The sequence below is a fragment of the Mesocricetus auratus genome, unplaced genomic scaffold (genome assembly GCF_017639785.1).
Source record: "Mesocricetus auratus isolate SY011 unplaced genomic scaffold, BCM_Maur_2.0 Super-Scaffold_100029, whole genome shotgun sequence".
Classification (NCBI taxonomy): Eukaryota; Metazoa; Chordata; class Mammalia; order Rodentia; family Cricetidae; genus Mesocricetus; species Mesocricetus auratus.
The window spans coordinates 18,537,362-18,552,101 of NW_024429210.1; the positions used below are offsets into that span (position 1 = coordinate 18,537,362).

General features: G+C 41.1%; 1 protein-coding gene across 2 annotated transcripts in view; it reads left to right on the plus strand.

Annotated features, from left to right (window-relative positions):
* The window catches only part of Efemp1 (EGF containing fibulin extracellular matrix protein 1), a 65,857-nt gene that overhangs the window by 33,826 nt on the left and 17,291 nt on the right, over positions 1-14,740 (plus strand). The window lies entirely within an intron of this gene.

The following is a 14,740-nucleotide window of genomic DNA, read 5'->3' on the forward strand; positions in this document are numbered from 1 at the left end:
AACTAATAAAACACAAATTTGAGTTCATAAGAATGTATGGTTTGTGGAGTAGGCCAAAGAAACTATTGCTGAATTTAGATGCTATTTCACTAAGTTGTTCTCTGAAGACTAGCACACAAGCAGTTTACAAAGGCCACAGTGACTGATGTGTGTGCTGATTGTGGAAGTCATGGTCACACTTGAACTTTCTCTCTGTGGGGAGGAGTCTTCTGTGTTGATCTGTTAGTTGTCTGGGTGGCTTTTATGTTTCATATTAGATTTGGGAATGAGATGATAGAGATGGATTTAACCTTGCCTTACCACATTTGGGGAAATGCCACCAACCACAGATAAGGCAGATCTCTAAACCTGTCTTCAAAATGCAACAAAGCCTGCTTGAGCCCCAACCACAGATAAGGTAGATCTCTAACCTGTCTTCAAAATGCAAGGTTATTCAACAAAGCCTGCTTGAGCATGGCCAAAGTACAGGAGGTACCAAGAAAAAAATAAGAGTTTATGGGGCCTGCCCACAAAGCTCACACATGAGAGCAGACTAACTTAGTACGGCATTACAACTATCAAGTCCTATTTAGGGACTTCCTGGGGAAAGTGACATGAGGCCTTGATCTTAGAAAGTTGTAGGAAAGTGATTTCAGAGACATGGGGAAGGGAAGAAGAGTTTTCCAGGCCTAGTGAGAAATGTTTGCTGAGATTGTAAGTTTTTGGGGGTGACCTCAGTGTACAGAGTGTGCATAGACAGGAGTCAGACATGAAGAATCCCACATGCCATGGTAATAGTTTGAGTGTTAGCCTAAGACACACAAACATGACAAGATGAGTGCCCTTAGTTTAAGTTGAGAGGTGCTCTGTACCATCTTGGCTCATAGAAGGTTTAAATGCACAAACATAGTGTTAACTTTTAAATTCGCTTCTGAATTGTAATTTCCATTTATAGTCATGGCATGTAGAAAATTAGGTACAGATTTCATTCCCAAAACACAAGTCTGTTTGTAAGTAACTTCTCATTAAACACTGCAGCAGAGATGAGGACAGGAATGCCTGCAGAGGTCAAGCTAGCTTGATGGATCCCCCTGGTGATGGGCAAGTCATTTCCACCACTGCTAGTTTTCCCCACTCAGACCCCAGCTGTAGCTCTTGAAGGAGTTTTTACTGTTTGAAGTCTGTTCTGTTTTAGAGCTTGTACTAAAACTGATTGAAATACTGGTTTGAAAACTAAGTTGTAATTTGGGGTTTGCAGAGGCCAGGAAGAAAGTCCATATAAACACATTACTTGGCACAACGTTCTCTAGTTATGCAGAAAGAAATCTTTTATCGTAGAGACAAGTAAACTGTAAGGTATAATGGAAGCGTTAACCATTGTTTATTTTAAGTGCTTTGTTGTTTATACTATAAAAATATTAGGATGTATGCATAAAATCCAATGGAGAGCTCAGCTGCTAGTCTCACTTTGCTGGGCTGTGAAATGACACTGGTCACTGGTACGTGCCTTGAGTTATAAAGCTGCAGTTACCAAAGGACATTGCCAGGATTTATTGGTCAGAATAGAACTTGTATAGAGGCTTGGGCCAGATAAGGCACCATGAACCAAGTGCCCCTTCATCCTTACTGTGGCTTTAATTAAAAATGAGGTGGAAAATAGCCAGCAGGAGCTTGACCACGATTGGTGCTAGTCTTTCTTAGCAAGGAGGGTTATCTACAGTTGTCCAAAGGCCAGTTGGACAATGGGACACCATGTTGGTCAAAGGAATTTTGGAAAAGAAGCATAAACCTGACATGAACTAACCCTGGAGGGGAATCTCTCCTGGTGAGGTGGAGGGCTGGAGGGAGGCCAACTGACAGAGGCAAGCAAGTGGCAAGAATGTGTTACACATGACTGTAGCATGGGTGGTATGGAGAGCTGTATAAGATGCACTGGTGGGCAGGAGCCCAGAGATGCCCTTTTGTATATGGAAGCATCCATCTCAATGAACGTTTGGAGCAATTGTGCAGAACTGCCTAAACTTAATTAACATCTGAGTATATATCCAGATCCAGGTTTGGGGATCCCTAAGAGCCTGGCTGCCCCAGCCTCACAAGGAAGGTGAAGATGGCAGGTGACATGCCCCGGGCCAGAGTAATAGCAACTTCAAACAACTGTCCAACAAGAGGTGTCCAAGGTCTGTGTCCCTCACTGAGGGAGTGGCAGTTAGGACTTTCTAATTAGAGCAATAGTCTCAAAGGTGATGCGAAACTAAATATCAAACATAAGAAATGCTGACTCAATCCAACATGACAGAGAAAGTCCCTGTTAGTGTCTTACACCTTTAATACGGAAACAAGAGACTACATACATGAATGTGTATGATTCTCCTCACATTGTTTGGTGTCCAAAAGAAAATGAAAGTTAACTTTCAAAAAAACTGCCTCTCAGTATGACATGATCTTAGCTCACTACCATAAACATCTCAAAACCTGAAAGCAGCTCTCACTGAAACCTCCCTCTGTGGTCACACGGCTGCTTCACTGACACGCAGGTCCAAGTGCCATAGACCACAGCTGTGCTTTGAACCTCCTCACTGGAGAAATGAGACCCTGCAAATCTAACCCATTCATTTCAGTTATCACCCAGCCTTGTCCTTAGAAAAAACTGCAGGATCCTGACCCTGCTGTCATATGCAGGTATTCTGGTGACATTGGAACGTAGTCTCCATTTCTCCTCTAGTTCTGGTTATAATTTCACTGCTAACTTGAAAGACAGTGACTATAATTCCACTAACATAATTATACATATATAAAAGTTGCCACTAAAATTTCCATATCTTTTAAATAGCTGGAACTGTTGTGATAGTACTGTCTTGGATTTATATTTCAATACTAGTTGGGGCTCTGGTTGGTACTGTCTGCTAGGTCTTCTTTATAAACACTAATACTTCATTGTCATGAGTAGTTCTTTCCTATAACAAAGCATTATGAAAAGTGCTACATCTAGTTTATTTTGCCAGACCCCCTTTTGTTTGAAGGCTCCAATTCTCTCAATGAGAAATAAATATAAGGAAGTCTGGCTTTACCTGTTGTTGTACCCATTTATCTGTAAATGTCAAAAGGAGGGAAGGTCACACAGGCTGCAGCTATGGTAGTCCATATTAAAACACCAATAAGCAAAGAAATGAAGACAGGGTGCCTAGTTATATAAAAATTAATATGAAAATTATGTTGGAAGACATATTTGCTATTTTCTTACTTCCTTCAATCTATACCCAACAGAAATATTAACCTGATCCACTGTCAACTTTTAGCCTTTTCATACTAAGCAATTTATCGAGCACTACGACCCAGTACTATTTTTACTGTATTATTTCAGTTAATCACCACAATAACATTTTGATATTAATACTATCTCTACTTGATAGATATAGCAGCGAGACTTGGAAAGGTCAAATAAATTTCCTAGGACACAAAGTAAAACTGTAATTGTGTGTAGAGTTGAGACCTATGTGATTATGAAACTCGTGTGGTCTGGAGAGGTAGCACAATGAGGAGGGTGCTTACTGCACGAGTGTGGGATCTGTATTTGGAACCTAAGCACTCAGACAAAAGCCAGAAGCAGCAGCACGTGTCTGTATCCCAATCCTTTGTAGAAGGGGAAACAGATCCCAGAGCTCATTGGCCAGCCACACTAGCTGAAAAGGGGAGCTGCAGGTTCAGTGAGAGGCCATGTCTCAAAAACTAAGGTGGAAAGAGGAAACATAAAACATTAACTTCTGGACTCTATAGGCACTTGCATGGGTGAGCACACCTACATACATGGTTGTACATGCCTATATGAACATGTATACATACATACAATATGCAAATGCCACACATACGCACACACACAATGGAAAAGAATACCCATGATCTTACTAACCCTTCCGTATCAATCATATTTCAGACAAGGAACCACACAGGAAGAAGTTATTCTGCAATTCTAAAACTTTTTAGACAGCTCCTTTGACCTTGGTTCATGGTATAGTAAGTTATACATAAACATCTTTGTTGTGTTTGTAATAAAAATAGCATTTCAAATAGAAGAATTTAGGACTTAAAATACTAGCAGGGAGAGAATAGCTTGATTCCTCTATTTCAGAAAATAAAGAGATAAATGGTTGGCAGGATACATCTACATACATTTCTGGCAGCCTCACTATCATCGGCATTAACCACAAGTGTGCCTGAAGCCAACAGTTTTGGTTTAAAGGTTTCCATAAATAAAATATTGCATTCCTAGGGGAAAATAATCCTAAGGTAATTTTAAAATTAATGATATGAATTGCTCAAATGTTCCATTTTCTTCCCATATTTGTGGAATATGATAGACTCCATACTAGTGCCACATACAGCAACCATTATAGTAAATGTAAGAGAGCCAAAACAGCGATTCCCTTGAAGACTGGATTATCGAGCATCTATCTTTAACACATGTACCAAGTGCCTGGCACAACTCCATCTGTCTTTGTACTTCACCAGCTGAGCAACTCTGTACAGTGAGCATCTCCTATGAGGTTTCCTCCACTTTGCATTGCCAAGCGTGCATTCTGCTACTCTAAAGTCCTGTAAACAAGGAACTTCTCAGATGCATGGTGGTGACTTTAACCAGCAAAGACTTCCCCGCTCCTCTGGGGACAATCCTTTCCTCTTACCCAGAAAGATGAGTCTGTTTTCAGACTTCCCTTTGATCCAATCCAGGAGAGAGAAGGAGAAGTTTGGTGAAAAATTAAAAAGGGGTGGAGAAGAAACAGAGACTTGAGACCCTGACCCCAAAAATCAAGGACAAGTTTTTTTCTGGAAATGAGATGAGCAGGGAAATGGACTCTTTTCAAAACAGCACCCAAGAACTGATCTAAGACACCATTATTTCAGGACTGAAGGAGACCTCAGAATGATAATACTGGAAAACTTACCATTCCCACCAAGGAAATAAAAGACCCAGGGTTTATTTAAAAGTTCAAAGACCATTTTATATACTGGTTTGCAGAGATCTATAGACACAGACCTCCCGCAGGGCCAGCAGCTTTATTGAACAGGACTTTCTCTTGCAAGTGCTCAACTTCCACAACGTTCACTGTGCTTTGACACAAGAAGCAGGGACCTCACAGTCTACGTCAACACAGTTTATCTGAAAATTAAACGTAAGAATATAGGATGATAGCTGGGGAAAATGGTGATTGTGAGTACAACCTAATAGTTGCTCACATTTACTATCTCGATTACTGAGTAAACTCATGCCTTGACGTAGTAAAAAGTGAAGGGTCCTCCATTCTTAGAAAGCTTTAATACTGGGCAGAGAGCAAGAAGTCAAAGATGTGAACTGCTTTTCTGCTCAAGAAGAGAGGAAATAATCAGGCCCTTGAGATAGGAATGTTTCTCTGTATATTCTATCAAAGTTGTCAGATTTATGAGATAAATACAAAAACTAACTTCCTAACTATACAAAGACACATGTGCATGCACATGGTGTGAGTGCACGTGATGTGTGCACATGATGTGTGTGTGCACGTGATGTGTGTGTGCACGTGATGTGTGTGTGCACGTGATGTGTGCACGTGATGTACCAAATGAGAAAATGTGCTTTGTGTAATACTATTAGGATGAATGCAGTGTTTCTTTCTTTCTTTTGTTTTTTGGTGTGTGTGTGTGTGTGCATGCATGTGTGTGTGCATCTTAGAGGAAAAGTTCATTGTACAATACAAAGGCAAGGTTAAAAAGCCATTTCCACTGCCACATTTCATGTAACACCTTATCGCTGTTTTCAAACACAGACAATGAGACGGGCAGACCGCTGCTACCTTCCCGAGATTCATGGTGCGCTGTGTGCATATTCCCAGAGATGGGAAACTCATTGCTTCTGTGTACTTCAAGGCACTTAATAATTGTAACATCTTCTCTTGAATGCAAACTCTAGCTTCCTTGGGTTTCTTCCCATTTCTTCTACGTCTGCCTTTTGGAAATGGTGTGGTCGAGATAGTTTCCTCTTTCCTCTAGATAGCTTCTCAAGATGCCAGAGACCACTGTGAGCCAACCGTGACTCTTAGGCTTGAGTACAGAGAAAGGCATCAAGACTGACGAGGAAGTACAGAGGTAGGCTGCCTGCCCCCACAATTTAGGATGTGATTCAGCTTGAGTAGTCTTCGTTTTCACTTTCCCTACCTTCTCTAAGACACAGGCTGGTTAGAAACTCCTGCCTCCTCTATCCAAACCAGAGCTTCTCTAAGGTTATTGCTGTTGCCATTGTCCGCTTGTTTGTTTCTGCTTCATCTCTGCTGTAATTGGAGAACATAGTGTGCAGTTAATGCTCGGCCACTGACCTACACTCACTGGGAAATGTAATCCCTATATCCTATGGCTATTTTCTTTTGACTGTCTCAGTACATAAAAAGCTATCTATTCTATGCAGTGGTGTGCATTTTTTTTTCAAAGATTTTTGACATGTTATTTTTATTTTGTCATTTCTGAGTAATGTATGATGATTCTTTCAGTTCCTGGGAGAAATGTGCTAAAATCTTACCATAGTTGTACTTTGCTAGTTTCACATTTATCTGTTTTGTTTTTTTATCTGTTTTGTTTTTTGTTTTCATTTTTCTGAGACAGGGTTTCTCTGCATAGCTTTGGAGCCTATCCTGGCACTCACTCTGTAGACCAGGCTGGCCTTGAACTAACAAGAGATCCGCCTGCCTCTGCCTCCCAAGTGCTAGGATTAAAGGTGTGCGCCACCAACGCCCGACATTTATCTTTTATTTTATGATTAAATGCTTTTAAAGTTAGAGTTTCTATATTTCTCTAAAACTTTGCTGTTAATACTATTCCTGATTTATTCCTTAATGATTTTTTTCCCTTAAAGTCAATTTTATTCACCATTAAAATCGCAAAGCTAAACTTTTTTTGGTTAATATTTGTATAGTATATTTTCCAACTTTTTCTTTAATATCCATATACTTACAGTTAACTTATGTTACTTGAAACAGCATATTTTATTTAATTACCTGATTTTTAAAATTATTATTATTTATATATATGATGTGAGCAATATGATTATGAGTTCAGTTTTCCCCTTCTACCTTTACATGGGTTCCATAAACTGAACTTGTGTCATCAGCTTTCATAGTGAGCATTTTTGATTGCTGAACTATCCACCTACTCAGTTTTTGTTTTTGTTGAGACAACATGTAGTTCACTTCTAGTCACAATACTTAATATGTGTAAAACCCAAAACAACTATTTTACTATCTGCCTTCTACAGTTCTTGCACATTTCAATGTCCTTTTCTTCTTCTCCTCTTCCTTCTCCTTCTTTGCCTTTTCTTTAAATTCACAAAGTATTTTCTGATTCTGTTTTCCCTCAGTCAGATTTCTAGTTCCATGTTGTTAGTCCTTTATTTTCCCTTGGGGATTGCTCAAGCATGCATCCTAGCTTATCACAATCCAATGTAAACTAGGTTTAACCTTTCCTGAGTATCTGAAAATATAGTAAAAATATTTAAGTTCTACTTATTCTCCTATCAATCCACATGCATTTAAAAATACTGTAAATATAAGTGATATTTATGTTTTTGTATTAATATGTGTGAGTTTTCCTATCTGAAAACACAGGAGCCCCTGCCACCCAAGTGTGGAAAATGTCAAATGTCAGTCCTTACCTTCCATATTGTTTTGAGAGATTCTTGCTGCTTGCCCCTGTGAATGTCAGAATAGCTACCTCTCGAGCTCTGGGGAAATCTCCTGCCTCTGCCTCCCAACCTCTCATGGTCACCCTGAGGGGACAGATGTACACTCTCTCATGGTCACCCTGAGGGGACAGATGTGCACCCTCTCATGGTCACCCTGAGGGGACAGATGTGCACCCTCTCATGGTCACCCTGAGGGGACAGATGTACACTCTCTCATGGTCACCCTGAGGGGACAGATGTGCACTCTCTCATGGTCACCCTGAGGGGACAGATGTGCACCCTCTCATGGTCACCCTGAGGGGACAGATGTGCACTCTCTCATGGTCACCCTGAGGGGACAGATGTGCACCCTCTCATGGTCACCCTGAGGGGACAGATGTGCACTCTCTCATGGTCACCCTGAGGGGACAGATGTGCACCCTCTCATGGTCACTCTGAGGGGACAGATGTGCACTCTCTCATGGTCACCCTGAGGGGACAGATGTGCACTCTCTCATGGTCCCTCTGAGGGGACAGATGGGCACCCTCTCATGGTCACCCTGAGGGGACAGATGTGCACCCTCTCATGGTCACCCTGAGGGGACAGATGTGCACTCTCTCATGGTCCCTCTGAGGGGACAGATGGGCACCCTCTCATGGTCACCCTGAGGGGACAGATGTGCACTCTCTCATGGTCACCCTGAGGGGACAGATGTGCACCCTCTCATGGTCACCCTGAGGGGACAGATGTGCACCCTCTCATGGTCACCCTGAGGGGACAGATGTGCACTCTCTCATGGTCACCCTGAGGGGACAGATGTGTACTCTCTCATGGTCCCTCTGAGGGGACAGATGTGCACTCTCTCATGGTCACCCTGAGGGGACAGATGTGTACTCTCTCATGGTCCCTCTGAGGGGACAGATGTGCACTCTCTCATGGTCCCTCTGAGGGGACAGATGTGCACCCTCTCATGGTCACCCTGAGGGGACAGATGTGCACTCTCTCATGGTCACTCTGACGGGACAGATGGGCACTCTCCCATGGTCACCCTGAGGGGACAGATGGGCACTCTCTCATGGTCACCCTGAGGGGACAGATGTGCACCCTCTCATGGTCCCTCTGAGGGGACAGATGGGCACTACTACATCTCTCTTATTTATGGGTTTAGGGGATCCTCTGGTTCACACACTATCAAATCAAGAGCTTTCTCCCCTGAGCATCTCCCCAGTACTTTCCATGCATCTATTATTAACATTTTATAAGTCATATGATTCCTGTATGTTTTAAGTATCTTATGCCTCTGAAAACCATTGCTCTTTTTACTGTCATTACTCACTTCAACTCACCCACATACCCGTCTTCTACTACTATTTATTCTAAAGAATTCAGAATCTAAAACAGAAGCGCAAAGAAATAATTACAACATTTTTTAGTCTAGCATCTCTAGTCCTTCATCTTACCACCGTGTTACATTTAGAAGTTAGAAAAATGCATAAGGAACATTGTGTATAAATATCATATGATTTAAATTAAGTGGGCAGGAAAACATAATCAATAAGGTATCATGCTCCAAAAGCAAGCATCACAAACACATACTTTGAAAAGCTGAAGGTCAGTGAGTTGGAGAAATAATGCGAAGTTGCAGCCATCATTTAGTACTGTGCTCAAATTTAGCAGAAACAAATCTACTTAATGTCAAATGAACAACAGGAATACAATTGGTCTCATCAAATTAGGCAGCCACCAAGCCATGTTTGTTATAATTGGCATTGCCATAGCCAGGGGCTTGTGTGACTCCAAGTGATGATTTCCTTAAAAGAAAAGGCTAGGAATGAGTTTGCTTTGGGATGGAGGACCAAGCAATCCACTGTAAGGCCTCAATACATATATTACTCATGGAAGATTCAGTAGGCTCAGGAAGTGGAGTTGGTCTCCATTCAGTTCGTCACTCACCAGAATTTGATTTGGGGGCCAAGACACCAACAAAACAGAACTGGGTGTAAACAAATCCCATCACCAGTGGGATAATAACTACTCTCAAGACCATCCATTCTTAATGGATATCAAAAAATAATGACAAACTTTATAGAATAAGCTTGAATTGTCATACAGAAGGGCCTTTATTACTAGGACTCAGCCACCCAAGAGCAAAGACTGATATTTCAAAATATAGTCATACTGCCCAAGGTTTCAATTGAATCACTGGGCATAGTATCCTTATTCTAGGGCATTTCTGCCCAAACATATTCGGTGAATAATTATGTGAGTTCTTCTGGGTAAGATACATTCACACAGATGCCTGGAAATACCCCAATACTAAAATATGTGTCTGTAGGAAACTTTGCTTTAGTGTTCTGAGTGAAGTCAGCTGCACTTTCCAGTGACGAAGAGCACTAAAGAGTGAGCACTTGAGCCTTTGTTTCTTACCGTTCTTCTGTTCCAGCCTATGACTTACAGGTACGTCTAATCACAGGTTAAGCATTCATGTGAACCAGTTGTTTTTTCCACATTTATGAATAATATACTGAACCCCATCTAGTCAGTTTATATTTGAAATTGATTGTCCCATGGGAAGCTAGGTGAACAAGGGTTGATCTCAGTGCAAATCCATCCTCATTGCTGAAGAAGCAACCCTGATACATGCGACATGATTTGTTGTTGTTTTTTTTTTCATGTGGAATAACATATTACAAGATTCTACTAGAACATGGTATGGTGCCAAGCATTTCCAGGCCATTTGATTTGGTCACCTTCTAAAACAAAGACTGAACCATCAAGAGGGCTGAAAGCTGATTTTGATGTTTTTGTTTATTATGTAAGGCACACCAAATTATTATCTATGTTTTGCCAGAATTGATAGGAATCTAGAACTATAAATCTACTGCTGGCCATGATGATGACAGTTCTCTTGTGTTAGTAAACATCTCTTTTCTCCACTAGAACTGCTTAGCTCGGGTGAATTCAAGCTGAAGGGTGAAAAGCCAACTGGAACTGGGCATTTTGCCAGATAAATCTGAATCCCAGCTCTATAAAGAAAGCAAAAAGGGAACTAGAAAGTCTTTGACAAAAATTGTTGATAAGTGGCTAGAGACTGGGGAGGGAAACAGGAAGCACAGAGAGCTAGAAATCTAACTTTAAGCAAAAGAAAGACACAGGGAAGAATCTATGCAGGACACAATTTTCAAAGTGTCTAAGCCTGAGAAAAAGATTAAAATATAGGTGACTGCAGCCCAATCTTTGCTACCCACACTTGTGGGAAAAAAGTCTACAGAGAACTAAATCACAGAAGGAGCAAAGGGGAAACCTTGGGTTTGAACCTCAGGATTTTTGTAACATCAGGCATCCCTGACTCTACATGTAACTAGTATCCTCCTTCCTGGCCTGTTAACTGTAGACAATAAGACCACCAGTTTCCATATAGCAAAGCATTTATCTACTTTATGGCAATTTGTTTTAGAATTTTAACAAATGTCTACATAAAGCTATATTAAATAGTATACTCTCCTCTAAGAATATTTTAATCAGAAACATTATTGGTTGCCAAGATTCTAATTGCCAGAAACTACTACTAGATAAGACAGAGGTAGAATGGCAATGCTGTCAGCCCTTGTTAAGAAGTTCCTACCTTCTACAATAGTTTTGAAAACAAAAGCAACCAAGTCCCTAAGACCCTATTCCAGTCAACCCCTTGTACTGAAAAAGTTTAATGATGTCACAGTTCTAGATAGCACGGGCAGCAGCAGAATCCCCTTCTCCCTTTCGGTGTGCTGACTGCTAGTCTTCAGTGTCTTCCTCAAAAGCAGTTGGGGTCATCTCTTAAACTAAAGTGACACAAAGTCAAGAGCCAAGGGGTACAACTGAGCACTTAGAATGCATGTCACCCTTGCCCATAAAACACACTGAAGTGACTCCACGTCGTGTTAAGTTATCAAACTGTAGAAAGAACATTTCAGAGATTAAAATGTTGCATAAGAGAGGGGGAGCAGCATGAGTCAGGGATTTGGAAATTATGAGTCAGAATATAGGGAAGGAGCCAAAAGCAGAGAACAAAGGCCTAAGCAGGGGCCTAGAGGACACCAGTGGATGGACATCATCCCTATGTTAGCTTGCAGATAAAGTCAGCTCTGCAGTGCCACTGCCTGGGGCCAGCCTGAGAGAGCTCACCAAAGATTACACTGGATTATTTAAAGCAACTAAGGTTGTCAGCGTCAAGAAGAGGGACACCTACAGTAGTATAAATAACAAGAAAGGATCTGCACACTCCCTTTTAAATGAAGGAATCACTAAATAATGCCTTTAGTTTGTCTCAATGTACCGGAATGATTAAAAATGTTGTGGAATTTTAGGAAGCAGTTTCAATTGTTTTGTTCCATGGCTGCTTCACCAATAGCTGTTTACTATAGTGTTCAATACAAACCCTCGTATCCCTCATTTAAGTTTGAATTTTGATAGTGACTTGAGCAAGCATTTTATGAGCACATTCTGTCAGACCCAGCACCGGTCTCCTCACACACAGCCCCTATAGACATGTTGACTCCAGCTCCCTGCCATTCTCTTTCTGGTGGGACCCGCCTTCCAACAGACAGCTTCCTTCACTACCCGACCAGAGCTTCACAGGGCAGCTCTTCACACAGCAGCGCAGGACCCAGCCCCTCTGCTAAGCTTCCAGGCTTCTCACTCTGGGCAATGGACTCAGAGTCCTCTGAACTCAACTGCTTTACCTCACAAGCAAATTGTTCATTCTGTTGTGCCCCTCGGGCCTTATCTGTTACTCTGCCTTACGAATTTTACTTCCATAATCTAAAGCACTGGTCCTACTTTCTGTAAACCCTGAAAACCAAGCTGATGATTCATTCATCCATTAATTGGGTAAACATTTACTGAAAACCCATCACATTCCATGCACTATAGTAAGCAGGGGAAATGAACTTAACTGTCAAGGACAAATGGTAGATAATTAAAAACAAAAGCAAAAATTCTTTCCCCCAGGGTATTTGTATCTAGATTCTCAGAAAAACATGGCTGACCTGAGTCATTTTCCTGTTAAATAAAGCAGGACTTTGCCCACACAGACGACCTCCCAAACAGATGTAGGAAGTAAGTTTTCCTCACAAACAGCAGAGGTTCCTGCAAAGGCAATGACTGTGCTGCACTGACGTAGTGACGTAGTGACATAGGGACACACCGAGCTTTCTGACAGCACATAAGCAGAAAAGAGGAACGAAAGCGTTTTGAGACGTTTAACGTGACTTTGTGTGGGCACATAAACAAGCAATAATGGGATCTTCAAAAGCAATAGCATTATGGCATTTAAATAGAAACTGTCATTGAGGTTCACAGAAACTCAGTCTGTTGATATTCTTCAGCATTAAGTAAGTTGCTAAATGTCAGGGTTGGGGAGAATGAATACAACAACACTGGTTAGTATGGCTACAAACAGAAAAGCAAATGAAGCTGCCCCCTGGCTGCAGAGGTGATAACCTTTGGCATCTGTAAGTCCAGGTTAAAGGAAAGTTCCTTCACCGGAACTGGATGAAGCAAGTTCTATCACAGTTTTGTTGTTTGGGGTAGAGAAAGGAAAACAATGTAGTTAGTACAGTGGCAGTAGTATTTGGGGCTTTGCTTTTGTTAAATTACTGTAATTCACCAAATATTTTCATTGAATAATTCTATTCAAAAGCTAACTAGAGCAGACTCTTAGAAAGGAGCTTAAAACCTATTTCATGATGCATTGATCCCAGTGGAAATGTTAGTCTATTTGTCAAAGACACTTCCAAACAAATGATGGGAAAATAGGAAGGAAATTGCAGGATACCAGAAACGTGATGGGGTGGAGTTGGTTTGCACAGAGTGGTTGCACAAAGAAAAGCTTTAGTCACTGACGAGGCCTCCCATAGCAGTGCCAAGCCGGCCAAGTCCTTGATCTCCTGCCAGCATGGACAAAGGGAACTTGCCATGGTTGGATCTACCATGACTCTATCTCTCAGGGCTGTTATCACCACAAATGTTGGCAGATGTCCCTGATATAAAACAATAGGAATTCTGCTGTTATTTCTGCATTAGCAAGTCATAAAGCTCCAAAGAGTCCCCAGTATAAAGGCTTTCATCAAGTGCATCTAGAAAATAATGAGGCATGAAAGGGGGCAGATAATTTCACAGGAGGGTCGCTGCGTCAGGGCCTGTCACCTAGAAAGGGCACTCTGTGCTAGATGGAAAATAGCATCATAGTGATAGCATTAATGCATTTCAAAAACACAAAAACCTTATTAATGTTTTAAAATAAGGTTCCAAGAATTATGTGTCAAAGAAAGTGTTACTAGGTTTTAACCAATGAGCAGCCGTATATCACTGGTACATCCTCATGCCCCTCCCCTATTTTTCTGTACAGACTCTCCCTTATTGCTCCCAAAACCGGCTAAGTGCAGGGTTATCTCAGAGTGGTCCTCTTATGAAATGAACAGCTTACTTTACGACATCACTTAAGAGTACATGCAACAATCCAATTTTCCCAGAAAAATCAAAAGCAAAATAACACAAAGGGCCACTCTCTGTTGTAGATGGAAAACAGAAAGCATAGCTAATTCTAATTGTTGGGAATTGATCTCTCTTCACTGATTTTCTGCCCACAACCCTGAATCTACCACAGTGATGATCTAAGGTCCCCTCCCCAGCAAATCTATCTTGGTTCCATGCAAAAATAATGATCATCTAGAAATTGCACATTTTATGACATTTTTATTAACGCTTAGTCTTCAGTTATTAGAGAATACCAAAACTATGTGGCCCCCTTTTAAAATCTAACTTTCTGGTAGATATGTGATTTTTTTAATGACTGTGAAGGATATAGATAAGGCAAAATGAATTCTACCTACAAATAATGGTAAATTCCTACCACACTTTAGTCGGGGACAAACTCTCAAAGCTGCTTTCTTTGGTAAGTTCCCTTCTTTTTTAGAACTCTGACTTGCTTTCTACTGAAGACACATGTAGCATTACCAGAAGTAAAATGTCTTAGAAAGCTATGTATTTTGACTTATACTAACATATCTCTCCTAGAAGAATATGATCAAATTGATGCT